The following is an 18052-nucleotide window of genomic DNA, read 5'->3' as shown; positions in this document are numbered from 1 at the left end:
CAATTATTCGCTGTGATCTAAGGCCTCCCAGGATGCTCTGCTTGCTTATTACATATAACAACAACTTACCGCTGGCATAAATACACTACGATCCCAGTTAAGGGTAAAATGCAATTCATGTCATTCACTTTAAATGATGGCTGATTACTCGTCAGGCAATTAATTATATTAATTTGTGAACTTCCTCTGTGCAACAGCATGAACAGGTGAATAACTAACTGTAGGAAGAAATAGAATCTGTGACAATGGGCTAATTTGGTCAGTGAGGCCAACGTACTTCTAAATGGCGAGCGCTAATCAATGTATCTGTCTGCATCATGTGTATACACGGACACGAGGGTTTCTTTGCCATTTGCCCCCCCCTCCCAGGGAAAAGAGAAAGAGTAATTACACATGGTTCTAGAACTTCAAGAGCTTTCCACAGACTGGGCAAACTGTCTGTAAAGTGATAGATTATCAATCTTGTAGGTCGTGCGGGCCATATTCTCCTCTAGGGCCACTCAACTCTGCCATTGTTGTGCAAACACAGCGACAGAGAACATCTAAACAAGTGATTGCGGCATTTTCCAACAAAACTTTATTTCCAAAAACAGGTGGCAGGCTAGATTTGGCCCATGCACTGTGGTTTGCCAATCCCTAATCTATAGCCTCATGGTACTCTTATGAATGTTTGCATTTTATATAGAATATAATCCCTGTAAGTGTGGCATCCATGGACATGGAACACTTCAGGATATTTTCTTTTTTTTTAATGTTTTTATTTATTTTTGATACAGAAAGAGACAGAGCATGAGAGGGGAGGGGCAGAGAGAGAAGGAGACGCAGAAATGGAAGCAGGCTCCAGGCTCTGAGCCAGCTGTCAGCACAGAGCCTGACGTGGGGCTCGAACCCACAAATGTGAGATCTGACCTGAGCCGAAGTCGGAGGCTTAACCGACTGAGCCACCCAGGCGCCCCCAGGATATTTTCAAGTGTACCTGTTTTCAGATAAGCCAAGAACATGCTCAAATTTTAACAAAAATATACTTTTTAGCCAACTTCTTTTACTCAGAAGTGACATTTCTACATCTAAACTACGTCTCGATTTTAGTTTTAAAATTTGTAGCAGAGTGGCATTTGAACTTGATTAACTTGTTTAAAAAGATTTTTTTAAAGTCCCATTCAATTGAATAGGTAATTCACGATAGATGATTAACAAGCAACTAACATCTCTATACCTACTTGCCTTCTTTTTTACTGTTTGCCTTCTAATGAGCAGCTTGTCAGTTAATTTTGAAGATTTAAATTTGAAGTGTCAAGTCTCAAACAATAATAGCATCTCTCTTCTCTGAGATCAGGCGAGCATCCTTGTGGTGTTAGCCACCTGAAATGGATAAAATATTCACCTCCTGCTATCTTCCTCCATCAGAAATCTTTTTATCAGAGCACCTGGGTGGCTCAGTTGGTTGAGCGTCCAGCTTCAGCTCAGGACATGATCTCGTGGTCCGTGGGTTCGAGCCCCACATCGGGCTCTGTGCTGACAGCTAGCTCAGAGTCTGGAGCCTGTCTTCAGATTCTTTGTCTCCCTCTCTTTCTGACCCTCCTCTGCTCCACTGTCTCTTCCTCTCTCTCAAAAATAAATAAATAAATAAAAACAATTAAAAAAAAAGAAATCTTCTTGTCAAAATTATGTAGTTACCATTACTGAAAGTAAATTACTTTGTGATTTAGTGTCTCTAACCCGGTGCACTAGAAATTCTGTAGACACCAGCTAGCTCCTTTGACACGTTACAGGAAGTACTGTGGTATTTCAATAGGGACGTAGATAAAAAATAGACTCGCATTTCTGCTAATGTTTTGTCCTTTAATCTTGTCACATTTGCTGCTCTTCCCTTTGAGAGAACAACTGGAAACTTACAAAGATAATCACATGCAGGGATGAGAAAAGTTAAACAGAAGCACAAAACAAAACAAAAAAGCACTGTTAGGAGACATGGTTTACCTAGTGCCCAGGATCCTTAGAGCATATCACAGGATCATTTTCACCATTATTCCTAACATTAAGGTTTCCACTGTAAGCAGTCTTCCTCTTTCAGGAAATTGGATAAAGAGACGAATAGGGAGGTTAATTCTTTTCTTTGTACACAAGTCAGGCATGACTGGGGAGAGAAGCAAGCTAGCTCTTTTTCATTATTATTTCGGGGAATCTGGTGTATCATCTTATTCTGCTTGAGCTATAACGTGATACAGGTGAGTGGTGATGCGGGTTCTCTGACGCCAGCTTCTTTCAAAGCAGGTCTTCACCCTGATTGAGAACCGTGATACCATCTAAACTCCAAGCGGTCAGAAGTGGAAAATATGTACACTGTGTTCTAGGCATGTGTAATAAAATATGCCACTAATTGTTTTAGCACCTTCTAGAAGAGCCACAGCTTTTTGACCTGTATCAGAACCCCAACTCAAGGCTGAACCTGGTTACCCTTCTGGGATCTCTAGAAAAGCCCTTTGATGGAACTAAGAGTCACAAAGATCTTTCCACAAAGATCCCATTTTTTAGGAAAACAAAAATCTGAAAATAGCCAATTACTTGAAGGTTATTTAGGAGGAGTAGACAGGGGAAAAAAAGTGAAATATCTTAAAGCAGAAGTCTTCTGCTCCTTCTTTTTCTCTGTAAACTCTCTCCCAGTTAATGGGAAGAACATGGACTTCCTTGAAGAAGGAGACCTGGGATCGCCTCTCCTATTGGTGCGTGCCCCTTGGATGCAGGTCACATTTCTCCATTCAATATTTTTGAGATGCTCTTGCAACTGAACTTATACTGCCTTTGTGTTGTGGGTCACCAGATATGTGTAGCAGACAGACAGGTTTCCTTTTTGGTTTTTACATCAAACAGTGGCTGTAAAAATTAATGGAATCAGTTAAAACGTTAAACTGCCATCAGTCACCACATGATCATGAAATGAAAGCATGGGCAGTCTTGGGCAGCCATGTAAGCAGGAAATTTATAGATGAACAGGAGGAACTGGGCAAGACTTAATCTTGAAATTATATATTTTTTTAAATCAAAGTTGTCTGTCCATCTAATGCCATTCCTGGTATGAAACAAATTCAGCAAAGACATAGATTTAATTTTATCCTGTTGTACCTTGATGGTTTAACCCTCAGAAAGAAAACAGATGAACACAGGAGGAGGGAAGGAAAAATAAGATAAAAAGAGAGAGGGAGGTCAACTATAAGAGACCCATAAGTACAGAGAACAAACAGGGGTGCTAAAGGGGTGGGGGGTGGGGGGATGGGCCAGATGGGTGATGGACATTGAAGAGGGCACTTGTTTGGGATGAGCACTAGGCTTTGTGTGTAAGTGATGAAAGATTAAATTCTACTCCTGAAGCCAATATTACACTATAGGTTAAGTAGCTTGGATTTAAATAAATTAAAAAAAAAAAGCCCTACGTGATTGTCATGAGATTCTAATTTCTTCATCTAACAGATCCATTTTTATCCAGCTGGGGGAACCCTCATTGATACAGGGGGTTTGCATCTGACTGCTCAACTGAGGTAACAGTAAAAAAAAAAAAAAAAAAAAAAAAAAACCAGACATGTCAATGGTAAATCCTAAGTAGAGAAAGAGGCAGATTATTCTCTGTATTTTCCACCAAAGTGGATTGTGTCACATTCAAACTACCAATGACTGGGACTACATGCAAAATGAAATGCATAAAAGTGCAAACATACCCCATTTTTATTCTCTCCCAATAGTACAAGAATGACCATTATTAAAAACAGCATAGTCATTTATTTCCCCGTTTAGATGAAGGTGATCTAGGGCCCTACTGGGGTCTCCTTTATATGACATTTGAACACTGCATTTGTCATTGCCTGTAGCTTCCTCTGGTCCTGCTTCTGACTGCAGACAGACTGTAACCCACAGCAGAGGGAAGATTTTACTGAGGTCAGATTCTTTATTATTGCAACTCTGGCACATGCACTCCTATATTTTTTAAAAGCAAAATGATTGGTGATGATACAACAGGAGCCTGGATGTTCTCTGGAATAATAAAAACACAACTGAGCCACAAGTCATAAGTGAGAGAGAAGAGCTGTGTGCACAGGTTCCTGATCAGACTTTGACATACTGAACCTACACATTTGAAAGGTATAGATTTCTTACTAGGTGGGAGGGCACATTTGAATGAATCAATATTTTCTTTGGACTAGAGCACCTCTCTATGATCCCACCCTTTGGGACATATTCAGAGACTTAACATAGATCTTCTTCTTTCCCTGTGATTATTAGTTATGATATTCAGATTTCAGTGCCCATCCATTTTCTATGATGCATACTGCAATGGCTTACCTTCTTCATACTAATAGGTAATAAATAGCATGTGTATGGAACAGGCCTTACAGATTTTAATGTCAATAGTTAATTTATTATCCCTAGGGGATCAGACTCTGGCTTTGAAGAGTAAAGCATAATCAGATTCAAAGCTACTAGGAAAAAAAACTTTTCTATAAAAATTAGTTAAGATCAGATTGGGTTTATACTATACTTATATGCAACATTAAAATGGAAGAACTTGACACGGACCCTTAGTACTATTTCTTCCTTCTGCCTCATGTGGACCTTTCACACCCAGAAGTGCACAAGCAAATACAGGTTCACATGCACAGAGAACCATATATACATACAGCGTTTCTGCTCTTACACAGTTTTACATAGATTCAAACCTACTGATTATTCATATTAATAAGGTTCTGTGCAGGAAGAAGACATTGTAGAATAATTAAATACTGGGTTAGTTAACCTGACTGTTCCCACCCCTAGCATCTAATCATTGATCTATTTCAGTGAAATGCAACTATGGACACATTATTATAAAGAATACCTCTGAAGTCTTTGGTATGGCACATTTTCTTAAAAAAAAAAAAACACCTAAATTTAGATGTTACATGTTTACAGTTTTGAGAGGTTATTGCAGTGGTTTCCAAAATGGAGATTTAATGGTCATTTCTTTCCCCCTCAAATTTATTCACTGCCTTGCTATGGGATTCCTTGCTTACAAATTCTTCTGGTTCTTAATTACTTTCAGTATTAAGCACAAAATCCTGAATATGCAGACTGATTCTGCTATATATCTTCAAACTCAAACCTTGCCACAATACCTACTCACTCTATTATCACCCTATTATCTTGGTCTCTTATGGCCCCAGAATGCCAAATAATTTGTAGCAATGCAAGAGCGATATTTATGAACCCCTATGTTGAGTACTTTCAGTGCACCTTGTACTGTGGAAAACATGGGCTAAATAAACAGAAAATGGGAAGAGATACATAGTTCTTTTAAAGACTATCATGATGTCCATGTTTATAAAAAGATATTTTGACTTGACCCAAACATAGGTTATTGGATTCGTTTCCCAAAATTTTACATAGAATTTGTGTACAAGAGATTTTGTTACCATATCCCTGGGCTTTACACCATTGATTTCTCTACCACCCAAAGTTGAGGAGAAAAGTCATAACAAGGGTGAGAGAGGCTCATAAATAGTATGTCAAGTGGGGTAGGGCACCATTTGGATTCATTTGACACTTACTTACCATGGCTTTTTTCAGAAAAGAACATTGGTTAATTTGAAAGGATTCATCCTGTTCATCTGTTCATCCTCCAAGAATCACTTGTATCTGGGTTCATTTGCATCTGAAGCTCCTTAGGTTTTCTCTTAAAGTTACAGATTGCAGAATGAATGATATTTGCTCTACAATAAGATTTATTATTGTTAGGTCTACACTGAATAATATCACTAAGAGTCCTCTCGCATTTAAATATTACACATATATTATATTTAATATCATTAAAGTCTTCTGTAATCCACTTTGGGAAAAGAATTGAAACCTTCAATGCCAACTCAGTTTGAGTAGGACCTTTGAAAAATACATTTATTGCTTTTAATTTTCAATAGTAACATGTTTTAGTAGAAACTCATGCAGACAGAAAAGAATTGAAAATCATCTGAAAGTGGAATGGAATGCATAGTGAAAAAAATAATTTTTTTGTACTTCACTTTGTAAGGAAAAGGAGGACTTTTGTACATTAAAGGGGACATTATGATGGATCCTGTCTTGACTGAGTACAGGGAGTCATGTGTAACTGTAATTGTGATTTCACATCTAAATCTTATTTGGGGGTGCACCAAAGAGCTCTTAGATCATTGAGCCTGCTCTTAGTAGAGGAGAGTTGAGTGCATTTAAGAGTACTCTTAAGCAGCACGTTGTAGACCATTTAGAATAATTTGGGAAGCAAGAAGGACATTTTAAACAAAGGTAATGTGCCTGGTTTAAAAAGATGGGGGCTACACCTGGCTGGCTCAGTAGGTAGAGCAGGTGGCTCTTCATCTCAGGGTTGTGGGTTTGAGCCCCACATTGAGTATAGAAATTATTTAAAAAGTCACACACACACACACACACACACACACACACACACACACACACATATAATGCGCCTGCACAAAGGCACTAATACATGAAAGTGTTGCATTCTAATGGAAAGAGTGGTTTCCTGTAAATTGAACATTGAGCCCCATCAAAGGCCAGATGGGATTTCTGGCAGATCCAATTTATAGGTGTTCTGAGTTCCAACAGAATCAAATGAAAAGTAGGACACTGAGTCTTTTAAAGGTCAACGATGTCATCCAAGCCCATTTACAATGTAAAATCTCACTTTAGTAAGCTGAAAAATAGCCCCTTTCCAAGATATCCACATTCTAATCCCAGGAACCTGTTAATATATTACCTGATGGGTAAAAGAGACTTTGCAGGGATGGATTAATTCTTGAATTCTTGAAATTATTCTGGAATATCTGGGTAGGCCCAATGTAACCACAAGAGTCCTCATAAGGAGGTGGCAGGAAGGTCAAAAGCAGAGAGGATGTGTTATGCTGGAAGGTAGAAGTGTAGGTTGGACAGAAGTACTTGGAAAAGAAGAAGGGAATGTATGTGGCCATAGAAAGCTGGATAAGGCCAGGATACAGATTTTCTCTTCGAGTCTCCAGAAGAAATGCAGTTCTGTCATGTTTGATTTTAGCTGAAAAGATCCATTCCTGACTCTGACCTCCAGAACTCCAAGATAATAAATGTGTTGTTTTAAACCACTACATTTGTGGTCATTTTTGATAGCAGCAATTGGAAAATAACATACTCATCATCCTGGCTTTCTCTCTCCCCCCGACTCCGTATTTTGTTTATTTTATTGTTTCTGCCATTAATGTTTTTCTTAGGGAAATTAATTTAAAAGACTAGGAAGTACATAAATAAATACTTGCTGATAGCTTTTCCCTTAGGTTTTGACTTTGGGGGTAGGACATACACCAATTAGAAAATATCCCCAAGAGGCTATAGTGATAGATGATCTAAGATCTTTGCAAAGAGTTAAAGGTTATTTGGGCTAAAAAATGCTGAGTAAGTAGCCTTAGCTGCTAAAATTAAGATGGGTAGCACAGCTGTGAAAAATTCATTGCTACAGTATAAGTAAACACTGTCAACCCCTCAACCCTAAGAGCAATTAAGCCATAGACAGACTAGTATAGTAGCTACTTCTTAACCCTGCACATCAAAATCCCTTGGGGGAAATGTAAGGGGAAAGAGGGAATTGTCTATGCATGATATCTCTTGAGATTAATGGCTCCTACATTTTAATTCTTTGCTAGTGGTGTATATATCTTTCAAGAAGGACAAAGAGTGAATATTCTTAGAGAAGATAATTTGTTCAGATGTATTAAATGTATTCAACCTAAATGGAGAGAAAAATAAAAAGTGCCATCTAGTTATCATGTTCACAAGAACACTGTATTGAAAATGAGTAGGTATGTCACTGCCAAAGTACCAGAAGGTTACGTGGTTATAGCCTATAGTTTAACCAAACCTCGAACTTCTTTACTCAATCCAGAGTACTCAGTGTGGGTACTCAGTACTCAATCTAGTGTACTCAGTATTTAGTGATCTGTTTCAAGTACCCTTGACAGTGGTATAGTTTGTTCAGCTGAAATAAGTCAGTTTGCACAAGTTATCAAAAAGCTCTAGAATGACTAGATGCTTCTTTAAGAGTTGAGCAATCCAGCATTCTTCCAGCTGGTCAGTGTGCCTGAATTCTGCCTCCCAGATCATAGGCTCAGCCATGAGCATTCTTTAAAAGGCTGACACCCCCTGGGCTTTGTAGCTTCCTGGAACTTTCTGTTCTGCCTTCAAAATTCACTATTATAAACCTACCCTTTAACCCTCAGGTTCCAATTCAATTTGTCTTAGCCAGCCGTATGTTTCAGATGCCTTTCTGGCATTTTACTTATTCCTCCTCCCTAGGGGATTTAGACTTACCCTGCTTTTCAGTTCACCCATACACTTGGGCTATAAATTAACTTGCCCTTTGCTCCATATTTCTTAGCCATGATCAGCCAACCAAATGTACTCCATCCTAGTTCTGGGTCAAACCCTCGGCCCACTATTGCTAGAGAGACGAGATCAGACTTCAGTTACATGACGAGATTTAGTCAAAACTTGATGGTATCTTCTGGTGATGTAGGAGAAATGTGAATGATTTCTCTCAAAATTAAGTAGAATTAAATGAGAAGGATTCTTAGACTTTAGGTAGTTGGAAAAAAGAGATATTTGGGTAGAGTATGGATTCAAGGAGGCTAACCTGGCTCTATAGCATGACTCCACGAACATCACCAGAATCTCCAATGTTAGGGGTATGAAAGGAGGAAGATGAAGACCTAAAACCTGCTTCAGGTTGGTCTAGGAAGTCCTATCTGGTCAGGAGGATTTTGAAAACAGGATTGCAGTCTGGAGATTAGAGCCAAAGTCAGAAGTGCAGCACCTCATAGATTAGTCATCAAATGTCATTGGTAAGGTCCAAAACAGCCCCAGTGGGTACCTGGCTGGGATACAAAGGCAGGAATCTGGTCAGATCACCAATTTACTATGTCAGACTAGGGCTCGGCTGTAATGTAGTAGGCATGAAGATGCCCACAGCCCATGTAGGGATGTCCTAAGTTTAGCTATAGAGTAATTGGACTCTTATTCCCTCCAGCCAGTGAGATAAAGCTGTAGAGGTACTCCCATGATGAACCACAGATCGGCAATTATAAGAACCATTACCTGAAGATGGAGAATCAGTCATTTCAGGTCATCAAATACCTAGTCAACATTTTTAATAACAATCTGGCAGAACACAGAGAGGCCCTGTGATCTAAGGTGAAAGACTAAAGGCTAGTCATGGAGGGAAACTAAGACACTTTGGACCCTTTGAAAGAATTAATGTCTTATACTTTCTTTACATGGCAGAGCTCTAGTTTGGGATGCTTTGTAACCAGGATTAGGGTGATTCAAGAATCAAGGCTGAGACCAATAGAAGTTGCATATTCCACAGATCTTTCAACAGAACCTTCTTAAAAAGAACCACTAAAGTATCATTTCCCCAAGATGGAGATGGTGAAGGCCCAGGGTAAGAGAAGACCAGCTCCTGGGGGAAGGCACTCTGAAGCCAAAGGTAAATGCACTATAATTAATAAGCTAGGACCCTTACCAGATAGAGTTTTGCTTGAATAAGTGGACTCTGGAATTATCTTTCTCAGGAGGTGTTTTATGATATTAGAAATGAAGAAAGAGGAAGATGGGAGGTGGGAAGAATAGGGAGAGGATGACTCAGGTCTGTGTTGTTGAAGGTTGGGAGCAAAGGGAGTTGGGTGGTGGTAGTTTTCAAATGGCTGGTTTAGGGGTCTACATAAAGGAGAGGACTAGGGTAGATACTGGGAGTAGAAGTGAGTGCCAGGTTTCTCAGGATGTAGTATTGGACTGCCTGGATCACAGTCCTTTGGGCAGTAAGTCCTAGAATCTGCAGTTTATTAAACACTGCAAGGCTCTTTTCTATACAATGAAGTTTCAAGACTGTTAGGCCACTGAAAAGGTGTGGCCAAATGAATAGAGTGGATGGAGCTGACAGGTAGACAACAGGGAATTGAGGAGGAGAGATATTTGAAATTGGTACATAATATATGCTGAAAATGGTTTAAAAATCCTAAATAATTGGGTATTAATTTATTTACTAGACCTACAATTCTGTGGATAACAATCTATGACATAGGTAGAATGAGGCATTATGAAGCATGGTGAATTTGAAAACAGGAGTCCTGGATTTAAGTCATGATTGGACATTTATTGATTGTGTGGTCTTGGCAAGTCACTTGACACATACCCAAGACTATTAAAAGAATTAAGTGAACTCCTATGTGCAAGAGTTTTGTGGGCCACCAAAAGCAGACACAATAAGTAATGATTATTTTCCCTGTACTATCGTCTTTCTAATACAGTGTGTTTTAGTACAGCAAGTAACAGTCCTACAGAAATTCGTTTCACCAGAGCACAAATAACTTAGGAGAAATTTCATGTAATAGAAAGCACTGTCAATTCTGCACACAGCATCTCCTTATCTAGGTGTCTCCACAGAATTGAGGCGAGGGCTAGACCAGAGGATGATTGGAGAAACTTCAGGACATTACTTATTACCCATTTCAAAGTGGGATGTAGGACATTTCCCTTTTCAGCAGCTCAGATATGCAACACTCGTGACTTCTGAAGCACTATCCAAGAGTTGATGGGCTGGGTGCCGGAGAGTCCCCTCTCAATAATTGAGTGCCCTACTGTGGTATGGCTCCAGAAAGCATGATTATGTTCTCCAGAAGGGCATTGATTTGCCAAGTCTTATTAAACTCACAAGAGTTATCCAATTCACCTAACAAGATTCCTTTTATGGAAAGGCAAAGAACATTCTAGTCATTTATCAGTAGATGGTATCAAATACCATCCCTGGCAGCTGTCGCAATTTGGTGTTGTATGTGCTAACTCAGATTTTTGGAAGTCACTTAGTGCCAGAACTAATATCCCCAACCATGGACATTTTGAGTAAGACCTCCAACCCACTGCTATACATCCTCCCCACCACTGCCCCCTGACAGACTGGGGTTTACCCACTTGGAACTTTGCCAGATTCTTTTCAGTTTAGTTGAAGAAAAGACTGAGAAAAGGGAGCAACCTGTTAAGTCTACAGCACAGAGAAGAGGGAATTCCGAAGCTGCGATCAGAGATAGCACATCTTTGGATAAATCATAATCATAACACTTTAATAATAAAACATTTAGATTTTATGTGCTTAGGTTACAGAAAATGTGCTGAATGATTATGCGTTATTTTATGTATATATTACTTCAATTTTGTAAGATAAAAAATAAAATAGAAACCCATATGGAAATGTACTGCTCAAGATCCAACAGCAGTAATAGGCAGGATTTTAACTCAGACAGTGGCGTCCAGACAAAGCATTTAGCCACTGTGTACACTGCTTCCTGCTAACTGCTTAAAATTACTTAGAATTTCTCCAAAAGCTGAATGTTACTTCTCTCTGTTGGTACAATCTGGCAATGGGGCATCTGGTTCTCAAGGAGATGATTAGTGTGGTTAATACAAAAATTAAATTGTGGGCTTTCCAGCCCAAGTAATGATCTATGGTATGAAATACTGTTTTCTGGAAGTATGTGTGACCTGAAGCTCTAATTTTCCTGGCCTTGTGAGAGACATAAGGAGCAAAGAAATAATTTCAGTTTTAACAGTACAACACTGCTAACCACCAAGAAAATACTGTTGAAATTATGTTTGCCCAAAGAAAAACAAGCCAACTACAAAATGAATTGATGGACTGTTGTAATCTTATTTGATTGCAGTGATATAATCAAATTATCTTGTCTAGAATAGGAAGGGAAGGCCCCTTGGGTCTTAGTTAATGTATAGCCATAATCAGAGTTGTAAGATTGAAAATAACATCATCTTTAGATCACTGGCATTTGGGGAGGTGATTCTTCCAGTAAGTCACTGTCATTTAGTATGGCATTAAAATAACAGCTGCCTGCATTATTGAAGGCTTCCTTCATTACAGTCATTGTGTTAAATGCTTTCTCTGCATTACCTTGTTTTGATCTTGCACAAATCCTCCGCCCATTTCACAGATTAGTAAATGGAGCATATATATTAAGTGATTTGTCAAACTTTACATTCCTAATAAATGGCAGAGCCAGGTTGGAATTCCAGGCCACCCATAGCCATGCGTTTACACATTAGGAGTATGCCATGATACCTCCATTCACATTGTATGGTAGGGATGTTGACTGGGATCCAAAGATCTAGACTTCGGTCTCAAAGCCACCCACCACTGGTCATTGGCCACCCAACATTCAGGAAATGCCATGCAAGTTACTCATCTCCCACACTGAGATGCAGGCAACTGCCCTACTTCTCCCACAGTTTGCTTTCATTGTATGACAAAGCTTCCTACGTGACAGGTCTGATGAATAAGGACTTTAAAAAATATTTTCAGCTTAAGCTAAATGGAAATTTTTGGTCTTCCTCAAACATGATCAGACTTGAATTGCATGTTATGGAAAAGGGTAAGACTATGATAAAGATGTGGGTTGGGGAGAACATTTTAGGAAAGATGAATTATGTGCCCCCAAATACAGAATTTTGTAGCACCCCCAAGTATTGAATTAAGGTAGAGTTCAATGTGTAGGTTTGATAAAGGGTTGGCAAAGTTTGGGTTTATCCTGAAAACAAAGTAGAGACACTGAAGATATTTTCACATGAGAGTTGTGCTCCATGCAAAGGTCTATTTTTTTTTTTTTGTAGTAATGCCTAGGATAAAGTGGGAGGGGAAAGAATAAAGCCAGATAGACCGATGGCCACATTGCTACTGCTTCAGTTGAGCTCTGAAGTGAAAGGCTAGGAATATGGCAACAAAAGAGACTGGGCAGATGTGAGAGGGAATATGGGTTCATGCAGATTCTGGAGGCTACACAGCTGTACTGAGTAAGAGAAAGGAAGTGATTAACACTTTGAGGCTTTTGAGCCTGGGTACCTGGCAGAAAGGGTCCAAATGGGAAAATCTGATACAGGAATCTCCCCGAGGAAGAAAGAGGACAGGAATTATGGGAATCTACTGTGGAGACAGTAAGTGTGCAGTTGGATGTAGAGAACATAAGCATTGGAAAGAGTTTGGGCCCCAGAGCAAACAAATGTGAAGCCATCTGGTATCAGTACACTGGACAGGGAGGTCATGAATGCCACTGAGCTTCTGAGCCAGCCAAAGGAATAATGGGGCAATGTACACAGGTCAGAGTGTCTCTGAATTTGGAGGATTAGAGAAGAAACAATTCAAGAGGAAGTTAAGAATAAGAAAACATGGACCATCATTAAAAGGATTCTTTAGTCGCGTTATACAATGACCTACAGGTACATATGTATGTATATAGATATGTAACATGTGTGTGTACATGTGTACCCAAGTTCCAATGTGAGGGATTCAAAGAAAAGCATGACCAAATATCAACTAGACTCTTGTACTTTATGGTCTTCGCTAATACCCTTTGTTTTTCTTCCAGTCTGAACAGGGTCTACTTTCTATAGGTGGAGAGATTGTTAGAAAGGTCTTCCATGCCCAAATGAGCTTGTTTTCCCTGATGAATAATTTTCCTTTATACCTATCTTGGCACCATCTGTTACACAACTTCTCTCATCATCATCTCATTTTGCTTCCAGAAACATATTCTCAAGTGCCTGGATACGTCATCAGTACTCTCTATGGATGCTGCTTAGCCCTTACTGCTGTGCAGAATTGCTGAGCAGTAATGCGCCACCCACTCTAATACTTCTAATGCCTCCTGGAATCATGCCAGCATTTAACCATTTATAAAATTCCAACTGCTGCTCAATATGTAGAAATGCGATTGCATTTCGCTGCCTGCCAAAACAGGCCTTTCTGAGGTCATTTTTCTTTTCTTTTCTTTTCTTTTCTTTTCTTTTTTTTTTTTTTTTGTTTCCAGGAGAATACAATATTGAGATCCGTGATCAGTTGCCAAGAGCAGGCTAGTGGTGGTTGTTTTTTCCTAAATGATTTTATTATATTGAGGATTTGCCTCAGGACTGAATGTTCTAAGAGACTAATAGGTAAATAAAAATGTAAATGTATTTTTATATGGCGATCCCTTACCCCATTACACCTCCCCATGTTTATGTAAGATTTACTAATAATACTTAATGAAGGAATTTTAAGTTTATCATAAAGACAAATAGTGGATCTATTTTGCATTTGGAGGATGCAAAGGGACATTTGAGTAGGGGAGCAAAGCCACTTTATAAAATTTAAACTAAAATCAAAGGTTGATAATATCATGGTGAAACATGGTTTTCCGGTGTTCCTGCAGTGAAAAATAATTTTTTAATGATGCAGGCCAACTGGACACGACGTGGTAGGTGGGATGTGGCACAACGGAGATGCTTCCAATTACAGACACAGTCCGCTCAACATCGGAATTCCTTACCAGCTCTGAGCTAAGGAGTTCCATTCTGCTCTTTCCTCGGGAAGCCAAATGCTCCTTTGTGCCACAAGAAAGAATTTCAGGACCACGTCTTTATAGGGTCTGACACAGAAGAAAGGTTTCTTTGAAGTCAAAGTTATCAGTCAGATCCCATAATCTAAAGAGTCATTATAAACATGGAGCAAACAAACAAAAACCAAATAAGACTGTGCTGGGGTTGGGGGTGGGTGGGAAGGAAACAGTAACTTATTAAGATTATATTCTGTGGGAAAAGACCAGAGACGTCACCTTGTCATTTCATGTTTTCAATGATTGCTATTATTAGTCAACTGATACACACATATTTTATGTTTACGGTGTCAAATATGGTACTAGTTACCAAGGATACAAAATAACTGACATGCTTCATGTTTTATGTAGGTGAGAGGGGATAAATGGAAGCTTCCTGGTAGGGGAACTTGAGTGGGGTTTCAACAACTAGAAATTTTCCTGGTGAGAAATAAAAGAAATAATATTCCAGGAAAAATTAAAAAAAACAAACTTGTGCAAAGGTCAGGAATTGCTTCTTTTAAAAATTTGTTTTCTATATTTAGAATCATAAAATAGAAACAGGAAGAATTACCAGGGAATATCACAAGAAAAAACTCAGGGGGGAGGTTCTAATATTTTAACAGATTACACAGGATAAAAAGAATCACCCCACTTATAAAATTATGTAAACATGAAGGACATTTAAACACTGTTTCCTGGAGAAAAAAATGTGTGTCATGTATAGGGCACTTTATCTTTTTTGTCATTGCTAATTTTAGCTTTTAAAACATGCTCTTAGGATAAACTTTTCTTCTAAGTCAATAAACTCAACCTTGAAGTTCAGCTTCAAGATCATGACACCTGTTACTTAAATCATCCCAAGCATGGCCAGTCAAGTTCACAGCATTTGCCTAAGGAAGAGCCCGTATCAGAGGGAATCTCTTAGATCAGTCTCCTAATACAACATAAGTCTTTTATAAATTAGACTATTTGAGATGTAAGATTAGGAATATGAAGACACTAGAACCAATGACTCAGCGATCTGCCAAAAGTCTTGTCAATCACCCATCTCGCCTTGAAAAGCCTGGGGTGGCTCAGGTTAGGGCTGGAAAAAAGATAAACACACCATCCTGGTCCCTCCCTAACTACCAGAATCTTGACAGGGAGGCAAGACACAGAAACAATTGAAAAAAAAAAATGCATGTGGTTCAGATATGTGTGTGTATCATTTTAATCCTAAATGGATTTTAGCAAATGACCTGGGTAGCCACAATAATGACTTCTGAAAAATGTCCACATTCTCAACATGAGAAGAAAGGACTTGTCCTGTAGGACTTAGGTGACCGCTCTCAAGATGGGGAGATTATCCTAGAATGCCCTTGTGGGCCCAACCTAATCATGAGTCCTTAAAATTGGAAGAGGAAGGCAGGAGGTTGAGTCCACAGATGGGAGCATGAGAGGGCTGGAAGTGTTCTGGAAGACCTCTGGTGTTCTGACACATGGAAGCCCTGTGTAAGGGCGGGAGAGCGCTCTCCGGGAACTCAGGGCTGCCTCTGGCCAATGCCAGAAGGAAAAGGACCCCCGTTTTACAGCTACATGGAAATGAATTCCGCCCACACCCAAATGAGCTAGAAAAGGGGATTCCTATGCCAAGGAATAAAAGCCCTTCTGACACCTTGGTCTTAGCCACACAAGCCTCCGTGTCAGACTCCTGGCCAACAAAACTGTAAAATAACATGGTTATGTTGTTTGAAGCCACAAAGCGTGTGGCCATTGGTCGCAGCAGCTTAGAGTGCTAACGTACCACCAAAACCAGTGGCAAAAATTACTTAATTCTGCTACTGGCGTTAGGGAAAGAAGAAGGAAGGATATTTTCTTGGAGGAGCTTTGCTATTGTGAAATTTGAGCTGGTTTTGTAGGCTGGAGGAATGTGAATGGGGTTTAAGAGGGCAAAGCATTCCCCCCAAGGGAAAGTTCACAGAGAGCAGTCTGAGTAAAGGCATCTGAGGAGCTCTTGGGAAGGAGGTAGAAGTCTGGATTAGGAATGTATTCCTGAGGCCTTTGCATGCAAGAGGAGAAATTTGAGCTATCAGAGGAAATTCCTATTGCAACCCACCCTTACAGAGCTGCTATGTGAGTTCCAACTTTACCCCTGCCCTCCTGCATACCTCTTCATCCAGACACTCTAACACAAAAATAAAAATGAACACTGATTACCTAAGACCATGCACTGTACTGAAAGCTTTATTCATTTTCTTTCCTTCAATCCTTACAACAGATTTTTTCTTTTCTTTTTTTTTTTTTTTAATATTCAGGCTTAGAGAGATTTAATCAATCTGCACCAGGACACAGAGTTCACTGGGGGCAAATCCAGCATTCAAATCCAGGGAGGAAAACCCTAGAGCTCAGTCTTAGCCATTTTAAGTAGCACTACCTCTGACAACCAGACATGCAGTTTGTTTAAACTGCATGCAGAATATTTTATTGATATATATTTTATTATGCCTCTATAGGCACAACAGAGATTATGCATGCTGAGGTGTAATCAACCATTTTAAAAATGAAAGTGAAAACCAAATCTTGTTATTCAGTTAGGTGAGAGGTCTGTAAAGACCACAGCATGATTCATCGAAAAATTGTTTAGGTATCATGGCCAAAAACTCCAGCTGGCTACAAAAAAGGATTCAATGATCAAATACAAACCTCAATGAAGTCGCATCTGAGTCTGAAAGAATGCCTGGCATTTATGTCACTACAGAGCGTTCCATGCCGATGGTTTTGTCTGTTGTGAGGAGCAGCTGGGACCCCAGCAACTGAATGGGTTACTAGAGCGGCTTTTGTGTTATTCTCTTGAAATCCCTTCCTTGCTCCCATAATTCTCCAAATGTTGTCAGAACCAGCGGGCAACCAGGCATCTGAAAGGGACCTAATTAACATACTGCACAATGCAGGGAATAATGAATGAATGAATGAGTGAATAGTGATGCCTAGATCTGAGATAGAGCATCCTGATGTTGGCTGACACTTTCAATGAAGCTGCCATAAATTTCTGTCTCACTACCACACATAACCTGTCCGGTGGTGCCTTGTAGAAATCCAAAATAAAGCTGATCTTTTGAAGATCTAACTTCTAACTTTTGAGTAAGAATTAATAAGCATGGATTCTTTGTAGAATGCATGGATGCATCTAAATGAAACCCATCTATTTTTATATAAAGACTGAAATTATAACACATGCTAGAAGAATTAAATATAATTAATAAATCACTGGAATTGAACAATTTTTTTATGTTTGTTTATTTATTTTGACAGAGAGAGCAAGTACAAGGGGTAGAGAGAGAGGGGGAGAGAATCCCAAGCTGGCTCCACGCTGTCAGTGCTGAACTCACGAACCATGAGATCATGACCTGAGATGAAATCAAGAGTTGGATGCTTACTGAATGAACCACCCACTGCCCCTGGAATTGAACTGATTTTTAATGGTAATAGTTTGCAGAAAATAGGATGTGGCTAATAATGTTTTATTGATGGGACATGAAAGTTACCCCAGGTCATTGCTTATCCTCTTGAAAGCCAATATTCTCCCAGGAGAACAAGTTTCGGTTATTCTGATTTGATTCGATTTG

This window comes from Suricata suricatta, chromosome 17, assembly GCF_006229205.1.
Source record: "Suricata suricatta isolate VVHF042 chromosome 17, meerkat_22Aug2017_6uvM2_HiC, whole genome shotgun sequence".
Classification (NCBI taxonomy): Eukaryota; Metazoa; Chordata; class Mammalia; order Carnivora; family Herpestidae; genus Suricata; species Suricata suricatta.
The sequence above is the reverse complement of the archived record's forward strand: the minus strand, read 5'-3'. Positions refer to the sequence as shown.